Below are 17,437 nucleotides of genomic sequence, written 5' to 3' on the forward strand. Positions count from 1 at the left end.
GGGTGAGAAAAATTAAAATGTCATCCGTTTTGAATTCATGCTGTAACACAACAAAATGTGGAATAGGTTAAGGAGTATGAATACGTTCTGAAGGCACAAGTTTGCACGTTAGCTAAATCACCCAGATGACCTCATCGAAGGAACAGTTCCCGCCCCATCCCTAGCCTTGAAACGATTGCCTACCTCTCATTTCTCTGCAGCCAATCGTCGTATGAAGTCCCCCCCTCTCCACCGTTTCCAGTTGACGTTAGCTACACTGGGACATTTCAGTCAAAAAGTATCGTGTGGTCATTGGTGTTTTGGATTGGCAGTCAACTTCAGTCTGTTTTGCGATTGGCAGGCAACATAATTTGGCTACCTCAGCTGGCCCGACTCAGAAGCGCCTTGGTTGACATTGTTGTTGTTGTAAGTAAGAAACTACTTTGTCGTTGAGTCCTGTTTTGGATTTACAGTAGACTGCAACCTCTGGATTAGCTCAAAGTCAGGAACAATTGGTCTAATAAAGGTGGAGGTTTTCACAGTATTTGTCAAGAGGGAGGACCATTATGGGACGATGAAAGAAATGTCTGCGAGGCCGCTCAAGGTAAGCAGACAAGGGACACTCAACTGCTAGCTAGCGACTTTAGCTTGTAACATTATAGCTAGCTGGAAACATTTTGGACAGGACGACCCGTAGCTGGCTTTGTATGAACCTTTTTTAATGAGTTGGAATGGTACGTTTTAAGTGGGAGACTCCTAGACGGCTAAACATGAAACATAGCGGGTTCGATTTACCAACTAGTTAACTAAGTTACCTAACTGATGTTAGCTAGTCAGCCTAGCTAGCTAACTAATTTAGCTACAAACTTGTTACCGTAACTTATTAACGGGATAGCTAGCTATAACGTTAGCTTCCAATTTAATTCAAGTCACGTTAACAATGTCGCTTCGGTTACTGTGCCTTGCTAGCTAACGTTAGTTAACTACGTCCAGGATAACTTTGCTAACATTAGCTAACTGGCTAGTTCCCTCTCTTGCCCATCTGCCTAGTTAGCCAGAAAAGGATAGGACGAAAATGTACTATGTTTAGTTAGCTAAATAACGCTTAGCCCATTCATAGACAATATACACACATCAGTCGGATCCTTTAGTAACGTTACATTATTGGACTAACTAACGGTATGTTGAGTTAGCTGACTAGTTAGCCATTCTACTCTCTCCCTGTATCCTCCTTCAACTCTCTCCTTGTATCATCCTCTCCCCATCTAACGTTAGGCCTATGAATCCATTTGAGGAATGAGCAACTTCAAACGGGAGGCCTCTGTCAGTCAATTGTTGGTGAAATATTCAGCAAGTCGTAGCCCTGTTGCTTGCTATAATTAACGTTTAAAGTAAACCCATAGACATGCAGAGAGTATCAAATGTTATATCAATGCAAGGGACTCCTGCTTTATAGTTATTTACCCCAGAGAGTTTAATACTTGCCTGTATTTAGGCTATTGCTTAGTTAACTGTAAAACATTGATAATACATTTCAATGACACTCTTAGGTCACTAATATTCTTCCCTGGATGATTGAAACCAGTGACATAGGCTTTGACAGCTCCACAGTGTGTTTATTTAAAGACCTCTCGTCATTATGTAAACTATGCCTTGCGCCATTGCCAACACCACTACAATGAAAGGGTATCATTACATTTTGACTTGGATTATTCAGCTCTTTATTTACAATTTATTTTGTTTGCTTGTAGTCTAGTATAGGCAGACAACCTGCAACATAAAAGTAGGACAGAGAGACAGTCTCTTCACTGCTTAGGCCTACAGGTCCTTCTCTCTTTTTCATTATGTAAAGAAGGCACATTGTTAGAAGATGAGGAAGACTAACCCTTATCAACTCTACCTTCCCTGCAGCTTTCTGACTGCTGTTTATATGCACTTGAACCTGAACCCATGCTTGTCTTGCTCCCACTACAAGTACACTATGCATTATAACATCATTGCCAGATGAAGCATAATTTGGGGATTTGTTATGATATCTGTGATTTGGCAGGAAATTTTCGCTCAAGACCATGTGATTGTGGTGTCATTCAAGTTGTGACCATTTGCATTAAAGCATTAGTCGATCGAGCCTACCACTTGAGGAGGGAGAGAGAAAACAAAAGGGACAAATGCAGCAAATGCCTTTTATATTAGTACAAGTAGAATTCAGAGGGAGCGCACAAGCACAGTGGAATTCTGAGGGATCTATTTTTGCAGTGGGAGGAAGAAATGCATCTATCCCTCCCACCTCTACTCATTTCAATGGCAATGCTGGGGGATGCTGGAAAGGCTAAATGGAAGGGCTAACTGACAAGAGGAGTGTTCCTCAGTGAGCAGACTGCTAGGGTGTGAGTGCAAGTTTGCATCGTTACGCAAGTCTTCTCTTTTTCAAGGAACGCATTGATCCATACAGCGTCACACAGAACACCTGAGGTCATCTTTTGGGGAGCCTGTATAGTGTTCCTCTGTGATATTGAGATTCTCTAGTACAACTAAGACACTGTGAATGACTGTTTTTTTTATCCAGCAGTAAATGTCAAATATGTTACTGTTGGGTGGTCCTTTGCATGGGGTGATGTCAGTTTCCTTTAACAATCAGTCTTCCAGATAGCTGACACAGGAACCTTGGTATAAAACTCTTTAGTAATAAAATGCAATTGCAGACAGAGATTCACATACAGAGTATCTCAGTAGTCTATAGTAAAGATCTGTGTGTCGAAACAGGGGACCACAGACCCTACCGTCATTCATATCTTAACATTGTTGCATTGGATTAGATACAAAGTATCTAAGATGAGAAAAACATGTCTAGACTGTGGTTTCTCACTCTACTATCTCGGCCTTGAGGCTGGGTGACTATCAGCAGGTGCAGACCATTCTCAGCCTGAGAACTAAAGCAGTACATCTCCATTTACCCAGTACTTTTCCATCATTGTGCATTGCAAGCATACAAAGGTTATCACATATATACAGTAATCATGGCATTGGTGTAGCCCCTCACCAACCCCCAACATTACACACATTTTTTTTTTTTTAACGACAGCATCACATAGAACAAAATGGTGTTCGGATGCATTTGTTTGACAGTGATCACTAATTGTTTTGCGTAGAGCCCTTTGACTCTTGACAATGAAACATGGCAAATCTGTGGTTCATAGCTTAATTTGCAACTTTTCATGCTTCTCCACCAACATTCAAATGGTTTGTTTTTTGCCTCTATACAAGCCCTGCGATGTATAAACACTACACTATGTCAAACTGGATGGCTGGCTGAATCACAGGTGGGAGAAACATGACACTGATGACAGAGAGAATTATCGCCATAATCCATCAAGGCAAGGGATTATCCTATTGACCTGGTGACGTCATAATTCGCTTCGGTTTTATCACCAGTTGAGCATTGTGGAAGTTTTCAGGGTGTGCTTGGCTAATTTATTGGTGTCCTTTAGCCTATGTGTGACACACAGTGAAGTCGTCCACACATGACTGATCTGTGTGCGGTTCCCTTGTGAGCACTCATGTCTTATTCGGACAGTTCTGTGGAGAAAAAACCCCGGAGTCCATCCATTTGTCCTTCAGGATCCTTTCCCTCTTTCCACTCTCTTTAGCTAGCACTCTCCAAGCTCTAGTCTAAATGGTTTGTCACTGTACAGCTTATACATGCTCAAGCCTTACCTATGTGAAGTTATGAGTTAAGCCTAAACCCTCTCTATCTCTCACACAGAGCCATTTAGCCTACCATTGTGTTGGTTGGCTTTAGCCATCTTGACTGTCTCTGTGTGGTAGTAGAGACTGAATGTTATATCTCAGTGTGGAACCCTGCTGCCGCAGCAACGCCTAGACTAGAGATACAATTTTAGTGGTCTCTCGCTGGGCTCCCCCAAACAGCTGTTCAATAAGAGTGTGTTTCATGGATCCAGTGTCAGCTTCAGTGCCAGTCCCATGTAGATTAAAACTATCCCCATAGGATCCCTCTACCCCCACAAACAAGGTCAGATGAATAAGTAAATAGTTGAGTGCTTCTCCAGGTTAGTGGGACAACTGCATGACCATGCGTCTCTTATTGCCTCTATCTAGTCTGTGTTCAAGGATTGTAATTTGTCCTACCATGACCAAATGCTACAGGGAAGGAAATGCAATGCATATCTAGGCTTTTAGTAGGCCCATGCATGCATGAATCGCCCCTTCAACCCTAGTTGTTGCCAGCTTAATGTTCCAGCCAACAGAGGCATTTCATTGCTTTCATCAGGAAGGTCAGACCTTGGGTTACCAAAGTTAACCTGGACTCAAGAAAATAACTGGGTCGAGGTGGCCTGCATGGGCATTTCAGCATGTTGGGAGAACTTAATTGAGCAGCTGACCAATTCTGCAAGACTTTAGTTTTGGGTTAACCGAGATTGCTTGGGCCTTGTTGCTTACTATGACTGTGATACTGTATGGGGTTATCTCACCTAGCTACCTTAAGATGAATGCACTAACTTTAAGTCGCTCTGGATAAGTGTCTGCTAAATTACTAAAATGTCAAATGTAATGTAAACGTTAACATGAATGGACACATCCTGCTAGCCTAAATTCTCTAACTAGGCAAAGATTTATTCTTCAGATTCTCTCTGGTGGTCACAATTTACTGCTTTACACAGCACATATAGTCTACTCCATACATTTTCATAAGACTTTATGACCATGACATCTAGAATTCCACCACCATGCACCCCTGCATCCTTGTTTGCCAGCACACAGCATGGTCCAAACAAGACTGTACCAGATGTGCTTTGGAAGAAAAAAACATCCCCATGATTCCTCAGCAGAGGAGCGATCAATAGGAAGCTTGTCTCTGAGAGCCTGTGCACCCAGACAGCAACTCATAAAACCCTGTTCAGCCTAACCTTCCCCTGCGTGCCTGGATGCCTGCCAGCCCTTTGACACAGCAGCCAGGGACCAGAGCTGTTTGTGTCAGGGTGGCGAGGCCTTCAAAACCAAGCATCAGCCATTGCACCCCGGCCCTACCTAGTACCTACTTCCTTTGTGTTCAACCAGAGACTGGGTGCGTGTGCCCTATGCTTTGGGATACTCTGACTGGTTATATGATCATTTTATCTGGTGTTTTTGTACTCAACTTTGCTATGCCAACTCTTTTCAAAAAGGCATCACTGTGGGGTGATTGTAGGATGTTGAATGCATTGAGTTCGACTAATGTAAAAACAATGGGACACATGCTCCCAAATTTTTTTTTTTTTGCTTTTCTGAAGCATCCCCAATATTATCTCTGCATTGCTCTACAGATCGGCCAACCGGGTCAAACGGTTGATGGGTATAGCCTAATAGAGGGGTGAATGGAGACCCAGGCTATGCTTTTGCCCTCACATAAAAAAAGCTCCACAATCCCCCTTGACTGGGCCGTCTACCCGGAAGAAAGCCATGGTAAGATCACATGGCTGCTGGCTCCTCACCATGCCGTTACTACACAACAGCAGTCCTCCCCACTCTAGATCCAGGACCACAGTAATCCTATCCCTGCAGGAGAGGAGCCTCTCGCCCTGGGCGAGTAAAGCCACGTCACTGCATTGACTGCCAAGCCAGCACCACGTGGGGATTCGCATGAGCATTAGTACCCAGGCCTGTTGCTGCTAATGCTCGTTTAACCACTGCCGTTAGCCTAGCCACGGACTGCATACAGGTTCGGTAGGCCTTGCACATACATAGGATGGCCTACCTGATGTTGAAAACAAGTTATTTTATGTGTGTTTTCGGAGTGCAAGGCTAATTCTATAACAGCAATTCAATTTGTGCTGACGGTATTCTGACTTGAGATCCACTGGCGCAACTCTGCATTAATCATAATTAATTTAGGCTAATTTCACTGGGAGACTTAACATTCAAGATATCAAGTTCAATATTGCCCATTCTGATCATAATGGTAGGTCTTTAAACAATTGCAAATATAGTCCTTTTTGTTTTCAGTGTTTTTCTACAAGAAGGCTATTGTTGCCTCCTTAAAAAAATATATATATATATACCATAAATCTTTCATAGGATTTTTACTTCAAGACTTAATTTACAGGTTTTGTAACATGGTCAGGATGTGTACTGTTATTGCTTAGTCTTGTGGCAGTGCAGCCAAAGATGCAGGTTTGCTTCTAAGAAATGTCTGATATGCGTGAAGGAGTAATGCATAAATTACTGCAAAAGCTAACTCCCACCCTTCTTTTAAATGTGAGTTATGTAAGCCCTAGCTCATTGTTTTGTGAAGTCTCATTGGCATCCACAAGACATTGATGGCCTTTGCATATTGAGCTACTGGGGAAAGCAAATGTTGGTACAAATGTTTGAATTCAGTCTCATTCCTCTTACTGCCCTCAGGTTTTACTGTCCATAGGGTTTTAGTTGCTTTTATAAACTGGGTAGTTAGAGGCCTGAATGCTGATTGGCTGACAGCCGGTGTATATCAGACCGTATACCACGGTTATGACAGCGTTTAGTTTTACTGCTCTAATTGCGTTGATAACCAGTTTATAATAGCAATAATGCACCTTGGGGGTTTGTGGTATATGGCCAATATACCACGGCTAAGGGCTGTGTCCAGGCACTCTGCTATGCATCGTGCCTGAGAACAGCCTGTAGCTGTGTATATTGGGCATATACCACACCCTCTCGTGTCTTATTGCTGAATTTCATATTGATTGCAAATTTCATCCAAATAGGCTAGCTGTGCAGACGATGCAGAAGCTGGCATTTCTGCACAAAGACAAGACATCAATAAAAAGCAGCTAGTGCTGTATGAGGAGTTTCCGCCCACGGTGTGCTGAGTTTAGGTTGGCAGTGCTCCGGGAATACTGAAACCAGGGCAGATTGTTCCCTGAGTCCAACGAAAACACTTCTGCTGCATATCTCTGTGCTGCAGTCCTTCATTGGCATAGCAGCGCTTTGCTCGCACTCTGCAGCTGACAGAATCAAGCTCTATTATTTTGATTAGCCACAGCATTGAAGAGCATTGACATGTAAGCAGATGGGCACAAAGTGTAGGCCTAGTCTCATTACAAAACACACACAAATCAAACATGCCTGCATAAATTGTCCTGTTACTCCCTTTCTGCCACCATTCTCTGTGAACTACCCGTGTGCCCTCTTACATTGCTACATGGCACAGCAAGGCACAATATGGCATGGGTCAGCACCACTGTTCACGGTGTGGCATGACACAGCACGGCACTGCATGGCACACAACACTGGTCGGAGGATATGTCAGGGGCGTCAGTACTGTTGGCTGCTGCCTCGGCACCCCACATCCCCATCTGAAGCCGTCTGCTATGAGTGGCTGTTAATTAGCACCGCTTGACTGTTGATGACTGGGTGTGACTACAACGACAGACCCTGGGCACAGGGCAGGGTGACCTCTGAAGCCAGGTACTGGGCAGCTCTAATAAAGTGCCCAATGGAGCATGGTGGCAGGAGAGGAGAGAACAGGCTGTTCTGAAATACTCCATGCACATGACCCACACCACCAATTGTGAACTGGGGGGGGGGGGTTGAGACATCCTTTTCCTCTCTTGAGAAAGACCAGTTTGTGGGTAAGTGAAACTTCGTTGAGACCTTGGCCACAAAATGCTTGGCTTAGCCATGACATCAGCTCTCAGACACTTGATAAACAGTTTCTCTGGAAAGCTATTACTCTGCCCATTTTAACTGCTTGAACTTGGCAGTTACTACCACGCCGCCGTGCATGTCAACAAGAGGAAATCGGGCCTCTGTCTGCCAAAATGAGAGTGACTGACTACCAGGCCCCCTAACTTCTGTACCCTACTGGAGTTAGCCTACACTGTCAGTTGCTACTGAAAAGCCTGCAGTAGCTAGTCCTACACTGTCAGAGAACACTGCACACCTTACTGGTGGCATAACCCATTTACCTATTGAAGTTGAGCAGATACACCAGAGAGAAAGAGCAGTAGCCTATCAGGGACGCTTTGTGTTTCTTGTAGACAAGCTTCTCGAGCCATGACACTTGCAGACATAGCTTAGCTGTCTTGTTTGCTCGCCATAACTTTTGGTCTGTTTCCCGCCTGTTTTCTTTCAGTTGTCTGCTGTTTAAAAACTTTGCGCTGAGAGGTGCTATATTTGGTTCATGATTATGGAGTGGTATTTTTAGGCTGTGAAAAGTCTGTTGTAACTTTGACACCTTGCAGATGAGTGGCTGGCATTCTGTATGCATTTCTAGCTATGGTAACAAACTGTACAAATGTAAAGTCTCCTTTTTTTCACAGTACAACTTACAGGGTTGACAGTTATCACATGGAATGAGAAGCTTGAGTATTTAAGGAGTGAGGGAAGACTGGGAACAAGCATCACTGAATGCTTACAGCAGGCTTAGACAACATGTGGGATCCCCTTAGGCCATTCAATGTTTGATGCCACTTTGTTTTATAGCCTCCTTCGGATGGGATGTTGTTAAAGGTTGCACATTTTGGGGAATATTCAGAGGTGGAAACTTTCTATTGGAATTAACAGAAATATATGAAAATTAATGTTAATACCATTTAAATGTAATGTTTTTTGCATTGGATATATTTACCATATCATATGGAGACAGAAACATAAACCTTTTACCTTATCATAAATAGATATAATTGCAAATTATTAAATCCTTCCTATATATATATATATATATATATAATATTTTGTTACGAATTGAACTCAAATTAAATGACTTGACTCTTCACATGGGATGATTTCACTGAAAAACAAAAGGGAATATTGAATGATCCATCACATCTCCCAAAAACATTTTCAACATACATCTGTAAAATGATAGTGTAGAAACTAAAGCTTTGTTTGTCTTACTCTCAGGTTTCCATGTCTTCTCCCTAAACCTCAATGTCCACCTCTTAAACATCAGACTGAGGCCTCATCTTCACTTCACTTTCCAACCTTGTTGGGGATGGCTCGTTGTCAGGCTCAAAAAGCCTCAAATTTGCCACAATTTTGGCCACCATTTTTCGACCCTTGTATTGGTCAGCATGTTGCGTGCTTTGGTGTGTGTTCCCAAACAAGGACCAGTTGTGCTCTGAGGCGGCTGATGATGTTGGGATTTGGAGGATGATGGAGGCAACAAGGGAAAGAGCCTCAGATCCACAATTCATTGATGACTGTCTTCAGCTCATCTGCAATGTAGAGACCGGTGTGTCTGCTCTTGTAGAATCCTGGTTGAGGGGTGGAGATGATGTAGTTAATTATTCCTTGCCCAAGAACATTCAACCACCCACCAGAGATGATTGCATTATAGACTGTGTTCTCTGATTTGCTTGACCTTCACTTGAGCTGTTGAACTCTGCATCCAGCAAATTAGTACATAAAGCATGTCTGGTTGTTCTCTGCCCAGCATACACCCCTCCATTCAGAAATCTCTTCCAATACACATTGCCTGTGACCATCAGAGGTGAACCAGTTGCATACACAGCTCGAGCAAGACATTCATCAGCATTTTTCTTTATTCCTCCATTGAGTCAAAAAAACTTGTGATTCCAGGAGGACTATGAGCTGTTGCTATCGATAAGGTGTCTGATTCATCATTTTCACCTCGATTAAAAGTAGAGGGACTTTTGTCAGAGGTTGCTTGTTGTGAGCGCTGAGGGAACTTTATGCACTTGGCCAGATGATTCTACATCTTTTGTTGCATTCTTCACATATGATTTGGCACAGTATCTGCAAATGTACACAGCTATTCCTTCTACATTAGCTGCAATGAAATGTTTCCACACATCAGATGTGGCATTTTCCGTGGCATTTTCCTGTAAATATTAGAAAAAAAAGAAAAAAAAGACAAAAACCCCCAAATACAATTTCATGTACAGATAAATAGTTAAGCAGTTAGATTAAACACCTCCTTTGTAAGATAAATGTTTTAAAATTAAACGTATGGAAACAGGTGCGTTAACACTCCTCAGTTAGCAGGCTCAAGCAAGCTAAAACCCACATGGTAGCAAAAACTAATTAGCAGAAATTGTTAACAAGTTAGAAATGATTTAAACACACTTTGCTGTAGGCTACTATTTACTAGTGAACAAAAAATCATGTATGTCATATAAAATATATTCACCCCACCCAGTATTGTAATCAAAATTTACCAGAAAGCATGTAGTCCTTGACTCGGACAGTGTAGTAGTGTGGGCTCAATAGCATCTCATTAGTATGCAAGATCTTGAGAATCAGCTGTACATGTGATGGAAGAGTGCACTGCACATGTGATGGAAGAATGCACTGTGCATGCAGAGGGTTGCAATTCCATTAAATTGGGGATAGTTTAACCAAAATATGCTACAAGACCTAGAATTGCCCAATGTGCATCCCACAAAAGGTTCACTGTTATAAGGTAACTTTTTTGATGAATTTAAGTAAAATTCCCGGCCTTAACTTCCATTGAAAAATTTCCTGGGAAGGGTGAAAGGGGCAGATTTTTGGGTGATGACTGGACACCTCTAAGCCCTGGCTCCAGCAACATGCCCTTTCAGAGGGTGGTCATCCCATGGAATCTCTGACATCAGCTCTTTCTTTCTCCCCCTTTCTCTTTTGGTTAGCGCATGAGCAGTGTCTTTGTAATCAGTGACACCGCTTACCTCAGCTGGTGTCCAAGCCTTGATCAAGACTGGAATCTCTGAGTTCATGAATGAATAGAAGATGGCCAAAAGACCAGGCCTAATTCGAAGGGGAAACAAGTAACAATCCTTTGTTTCCCCAAACTGTTGCGTTACCGTATTTGGAGAAGATGAAAAGTTTGGTAACAGAATGGCTGTTTGTGCCATTGACACCGAGCTAAAGCTTGTTTTGCTATGGAAAACCAATTTTTCACTAATAAACTTAAGTCAGTGGTTTTCATGGTTCAATTGGCTGACATCTCAGAAAATGTTCCAGGCTTAAGTTGTGCATTTCATAGATTCTTCTCCAATGACCAGCTTAAACAAATGTTATTTGACCAGGGAAAATGGTCCAAATCCAATTAAATATATTGATTTGGCTAAGAGCTGGAAGTCATTGAAAACCGGAGACATTAGTCTCGCCACCTGAACTAAGCACATTTACTCAACCAAACGGACGAAACATTGACGGTACAATTAGCAACACACCAATTTGCTAGCAGAACAGGAGTATTAAAAAAAAATCTATCTTTCTTTCTCCCCCCCCTGTAAAGGTGAGATGTGGAACAGGAGCAACAGTATGGGCAGTAGTGTCTTCTCGGCTCCTGACTGGTCAGACATTGCTGTGTTCCTGCGCCAGTGTTGAATGGGCACTCAATGTTTGCATTGTGTTGACTACCATGGTGTTACGTTGCGTAGCATTATGTTGGGCAGCTATGTCTCTTAGGATGTCCTGCGATACGTTGCCTTGCAGTGTGTAACCTGTAATCTTTGACTGTGCTTCTTTGTCCAGGGCTCCTGCCTTTTACGTTTCTGCAGCTATGCAAAGCAAGAAGTAGGCTACTTCAGTTGAGCTGCGTTATGCTGATTTGTACAGTAAGACCGTTGCTGCTGTGCGGTATGCTTAGCTGTAGTTGCAGGGTTCTGAAGCTCAGGAGGAACTGGGTAACTGTGCTTGATTTTTCTTAATCCCGCTGCCAGACAAGCTCGGCCTCCTCAGACGTATCGGTGCAGTTATGTAATGAGCTAGTGGGCTCCGCTTCAGTCAGTAATCACCACACTGTTTGACTTCCTCTAGTTGTGAAGTGTCTGTACTCTGTTTAGTTACTTTATGATCTCTTGATCCTATTTCTGACTGATCCCTGGCACATTTGACTTGCTCAGAATGAGGGACTATTAGTACAAAACAAGGAAGGCTTGGGGCTATTGCACTCATAAGATTATTATTATTATTATTTATTTTTTTAAAGCTGTGGTTAATCAGAATTATTTCAATGATTAGGCTAGCCTTAAATGCGCTAAAAGTTTTCCATGTACGGTAGTAGCTTATCTGATTATAGTCGACGGTCTAGTATGCAACTTCATAAAGTTCATAAATCAGTCAAACCAAGTAGCTTAAGCTGTTGTTCCAGCGTTTATGGCCATCTCTGAGCTGCTGTGCCTCGGACTACTGTGCCATTTCCTAACCCCTCTCCACCTTTCCTCCAGCCCAGAGGTATGGGCCTACCACTGGGCAACATTTATCATCGCTGACGCAACTCACACAGCCTCGGTTGTCTTATCAGCCCTTCTATATCATCACTCATATGATTTTAGCAGTGGTGCGAGGGTGTTACACCCTCACTGAGATCACAGGGAAACTTTTATTAAACTAAAATAGAACTGATTCATTTAGAGATGTGGTCATCCATCATCTTGTCCTGACTGAGCATGAAATGGGAATAGAACAACCCAATTGTCCATCTTTGGAAAATGCTGCCTTTAGGCTATATGTTGATGACAATGGAACGATATAATTGTAAAGCCTGTTGAGTATCTTCAGGTACAGTGGCTAGCCTTACCGTTTTCATATTGGGCCTCAGGCTCTAGCTACTCTCCCTCTCGACTGGAAAGTGAGGTTCATGTTTCACATGATGAATGACTTAGTGGGCTAAACATGAAATGGCAAGTCCTTCTGCTGTGTACTAGTGACAGCCAACAACCCTGCTCCCCCTTCACTGGAAGTGCAGATCACTCTCATTTTGTAAGGATGCATAGAGGGCTCACTTTAAAAAGTGACTGCCCCTAAAAAGCTAATTTTCATTTGGTCATAAAGTCAGTCTGGTCCAAAACTGAGATTTTAAAGGAAAACATTGTATGTCACGGAATAAAGGGTACTGTAACAGTTTTCCTTGGGTTGAGTTTATTTCAATCCTGTACACAGCTGGCAGCACCCAAGCAATCATCAATTAGGAATCATCAAATAGCTGCTCGAGCCCCATTCGTAATGCCCATGGTCAATTTGGTTTGACATTAATAACGTAGGCCTACGTGGGACAATTATTTTAAAATGTCAGTAGCTCCCAATTTCAATGACTTAACCTCAAATTAACTTTGTATAAAAATGCATATACAAATATTGAGGCATTAAATGAGACAACTAAAAGATGTGCAACATGAAAATATTGTCCCATTTACATTGTGTAATCTATTGATGGTGCATAACTACATTTAAGTCATTTTAAGTCATTTAGCCCCAGAGATGGGCTATCCAATGTCAAACCAACATTGCCACAGTTCACACCAGCCTGCTTATTGACTAAATAAGTTGCCTAGGCTAGTTAGTGCTAGCCAACTTCAAGACACGACCTGGTTAAACTGTTTTAAGTTATGTACAAACGCTTGCCATGTGGGAAAACACCCACATTAAACCACCCCCCAAGACAACTCTACTTTGGCTTCAGTCATGGCCGTTGCATGTAATGACCAAGTCGCTAAACAAAGCCAAATCAGGAAGTTGAACTCCCTTTAATAGTAGTCTCAAATGGGGTCTTTTTGCTTAATGAGGTTCTGAGTATGGCTATGTAAACGGTTGGCAGAGGTCACAAATTCTGAAATATCGGTCATTCCAGACCTGTGCATCCATCTTATCAGTAGACCTACCAGTTTATGACTGCCTTGTGGACTTCATACTACCCCTGTGCAATACAACAGGCTATGCAGATTTATCATGAGAGTGCCTGGCACAGCTGGACTTAATTTATTGTCCAGGCTTGATGGAAGTTGGAGCAGGATGTCTTGTAGGCCTCGATAGGCAAGGTTTTCTAAGTGCTGGGCCTATAGTGGAGCGGGTTCAAAAAACACATATAGGGCTTGGTGTAAGCCTACTTAAGTAATGTAGGGCATATTGAGTGACCTTACATGAATGCACAATGTGACATGACAAAGCATTTGGAGCAATCCCGCCCTTAATAAGTAGGCTATAGCGTTGTCTCTCGGTCTTGTTGTGCTAAACATTTATCTTAGGCTAGATTACTTCCTATCATATCTGACTCAGTTTGATGCAGTGGTTCTATATACCTATTCCTGTTCAGAATGATATCACTAGTATTCTTCTGTGGCTCTCTCAGCTGCTGTGGTAGCAGCTCTCTGGTTTTAGCTGGCTCACCACCCCAGGTTCTGTTAGACCAACATGGCCCCAAACTACATGCCAAGGAGGCCTCTGCTGTTTCAGTGACTAATCATTTAGTGTCATGATTTCAGGCCATGCCCCTTTTGGGTCCAATTTATCATTCAAATTGTGGCAGGCAGCACTATCCTTTTTTCTATTTTCAATTAATTCAGTGTTTGATTTTTAGGTTTCTACTAGTCTCTTGTGACAACAAAAAAACATTAAAATGTCTGTCAGGAGACTGGGATATGACGGATAGTGTGGAACAATTCTTCTGTTGCGGTTGTTTTGTGAAACGGTTTATTTGGAAGAATTACGATTTGAAGGGGTTCACCTACACCAGACAATACCATATTTAGAATTTCGGAACAGGAGGGTATATTTGGCCCATAGGCTTGCAGACCGAGAGAGTGAGGTTGGGGTGGGAAGCTACCAAACAGGATCTGCTTATCACACTAGTCCAACATCTCCCCGTCCTCCACCCAGAACCTAATGGAGTAGCTGGCCAGAGGTTCTGGGTTGCTGACATTTTAACTTTGTACTAACCTGTTAGCCCAAGTCAGATTAGCACCGCATTGATTGTGCTTACACTCAACTCTCGTTTCTCCTAAATCACTTGCAGTAGGCCTGTTCTTCACATGCTTAATTTAGACTTCTCTGTTTTGGTTAGCCTGCAGTTGTTTCACTGCTGGAAGCCTATACTGTAATGGAGGTTGTCTCTCCATCCATTGTTTACCTCCATGAATCTTCCACGGGCCCACACAATGGCTGCAGCAGGCCGTGGTGACCTCTCCATGTCTGCTTCAGTGATCCAGGCCTCTCCCAGGCTCAGCACCCACGTGCTAGCAGCAGCTCCCATTATGTAACCTTTCAGACAAAAGCCTGGCCGGCCTGCACACACATAACTGACTGCTCTGTGCTGGCAACAGGGCCATTATGCTAGTCAGGCCATCGCTTAGGTGTCTCTCACAAAACCTAAACTTGATGGAAACTATTTTGGGGAAATTCTGACAGTTTCAACCCCGGATCGCTTACGTTGCTGTCAATATTTGCAGACACAACATTGACATTAATTTGTTGTCTTTGTCGATTTATCACCCCTAGCAGCTGTCAACTAATAATTTAGTGGACCCTTCCCTAGTTTTGTGGCCCTCACCTCACCCCATTGTCAGGAACTCCTGCTGGTTGATGCGTCAGAAGCTGAGTGCGTCCACAGGAATGGCTGATGTTAGAGGCTGGGAATAACAAAGTCCTTTCACTGGTCTGTTAGCATACATTCTGTCCACAGAGCGACACATTACCAGCAGGCATTGGCACTAGCTTGTCCGTTGATACATCATTATTTGTAGGACTTAGTTTGCTCAACTCCCAGCAGTAGGTGTAATAGTGTTTCTTAAATGAATCAGGTCATAAAGTTATCTTTATCAGATGCAGTAAGGTCAACACAACAAGAGGCTTTGTATGGAGGCCAGGGCCTAGGGAGATATTGTGTTGCTGGCTTCTGCTTCTCTCACTAGTGTAAACACTGACCTACCTCCAGGGACAGAAGTACTTGTCCACTCAACTCAACACCTGTCTCTTTTGAATGCTGAGGATACTCACACAGCCTCTTGTCAACGGTGCCTTCTGAGAGTATTCAGACCCCTTTTTCCACATTTTGCTATGTTAAAGCCTTATTCTAGAATGTATCACATACAAAAAAAATCCTCAGCAATCTACTCAAAATACCCCATGATGACAAAGTGAAAACAGGTTTTTAGAATAGTTTATTTACATAAGTATTCAGCCCCTTTGCTATGAGACTCGAAATTGAGCTCAGGTGCATCTTGTTTCCATTGATTATCCTTGATGTTTCTACAACTTGGAGTCCACCTGTGATAAATTCTATAGATTTGGAAGGGCACACACCTGACTATATATAAGATCCCAAAGTTGACAGTGCATGTCAGAGCAAAAACCAAGCCATGATGACGAAGAAATTGTCCATAGAGCTCCGAGCCAGGATTGTGTCGAGGCACAGATCTGGGGAAGGGTACCAAAAAATGTCTGCAGCATTGAAGATCCACAAGAACACAGTGGCCTCCATCATTCTTAAATGGAAGAAGTTTGGAACTATCAAGACTCTTCCTAGAGCTGGTCGCCCAGCCAAACTGAGCAGTCAGGGGAGAAGTGCCTTGTTCAGGGAGGTGACCAAGAATCCGATGGTCATTCTGACAGAGCTCCAGAGTTCCTCTGTGCAGATGGGAAAATCTTCCAGAAGGACAACCATCTCTGTAGCCCTGCACAAATCAGGCCTTTATGGTAGAGTGGCTGCTCTAAAAGGCACATGAAAACCTGCTTTGAGTTGTCAAAACGCACCTAAAGACTCTCAGACCATGAGAAACAACATTCTCTGGTTTGATGAAACCAAGATTGAAGTCTTTGTCCTGAATGCCAAGCGTTACGTCTGGAGGAAACATGGCACAATCCCTACAGTGCATCATGGTGGTGGCAGCATCATGCTGTGGGGATATTTTTCAGTGGCACGGACTGGGAGATCGAGTCAGAATCGAGGCAAAGATGAACCGAGCAAAGTACAGAGATCCTTGATGAAAACCTGCTCCAGAGCGCTCAGGACCTCTGACTGGGGCGAAGGTTCACCTTCCAACAGGACAACGACCCTAAGCACACAGCCAAGACAATGCAGAAGTGGCTTGAGTAGCCAGAGCCCGGACTTGAACCCGATCGAACATTTCTGGAGAGAGCTGAAAATAGCTGTGCAGCATCTCTTCCCATTCAATCTGAGAGCTTGAGAGGATCTGCAGAGAAGTGTTAGATACTCCCAAAATACATGTGTGCTAAGCTTGTAGCGTCATACCAAGAAGACTCAATGCTGTAATCGCTGCCAAGTGCTGAGTAAAGGGTCTGAATACTTATGTTAATGTGATATTTCAGTTTAATATTTTTTATACATTAGCAAACATTTCTAAAAACCTGTTTTTGGTTTGTAATTATTGGGTATTGTGTGTAGATTGAGTAAAATACATTTTTTTTAATTGATTTTAGAATAAGGCTGTAACGTAGCAAAATGTGGAAAAGTCAAGGGGTCTGAATATTTTCCGAAGGCACTGTATAGTTTTTTTTGAAGGGTAGGCTGGCCCCTATCCACAGCTTCTAGCTGTGTGTTACAGCGGCTTTGGGAAAAGACTATTACAAGAGATGTGAACATAGCGGTGATGTGTGTATGTGAACATCAGTGAATTGCTACACCGCACGTGTGTTGGAGACCCTGCAGAGAGAAGTCTTTTTCTTTCTTTCTTTTTGTGGCCGAATTTGGAACGAGGGCACTGGAAATTCCCTGGTTTAGAAAGACCTTTTGTCCTGT

General features: G+C 42.9%; 1 protein-coding gene across 2 annotated transcripts in view; it reads left to right on the top strand.

Moving 5' to 3' along the window:
• Nucleotides 1-378: 378 nt before the first annotated feature.
• The window catches only part of LOC120031072 (OTU domain-containing protein 7B-like), a 32,031-nt gene continuing 14,972 nt past the window's right edge, over nt 379-17,437 (top strand). For both annotated transcript variants that reach the window (XM_038976628.1, XM_038976629.1), the window contains exon 1: nt 379-583. The gene's annotated coding sequence lies outside the window, so the exon portion shown is untranslated. The remainder of the gene's footprint in view (nt 584-17,437) is intronic.

The sequence above is a fragment of the Salvelinus namaycush genome, chromosome 37 (assembly GCF_016432855.1).
Source record: "Salvelinus namaycush isolate Seneca chromosome 37, SaNama_1.0, whole genome shotgun sequence".
Classification (NCBI taxonomy): domain Eukaryota; kingdom Metazoa; phylum Chordata; class Actinopteri; order Salmoniformes; family Salmonidae; genus Salvelinus; species Salvelinus namaycush.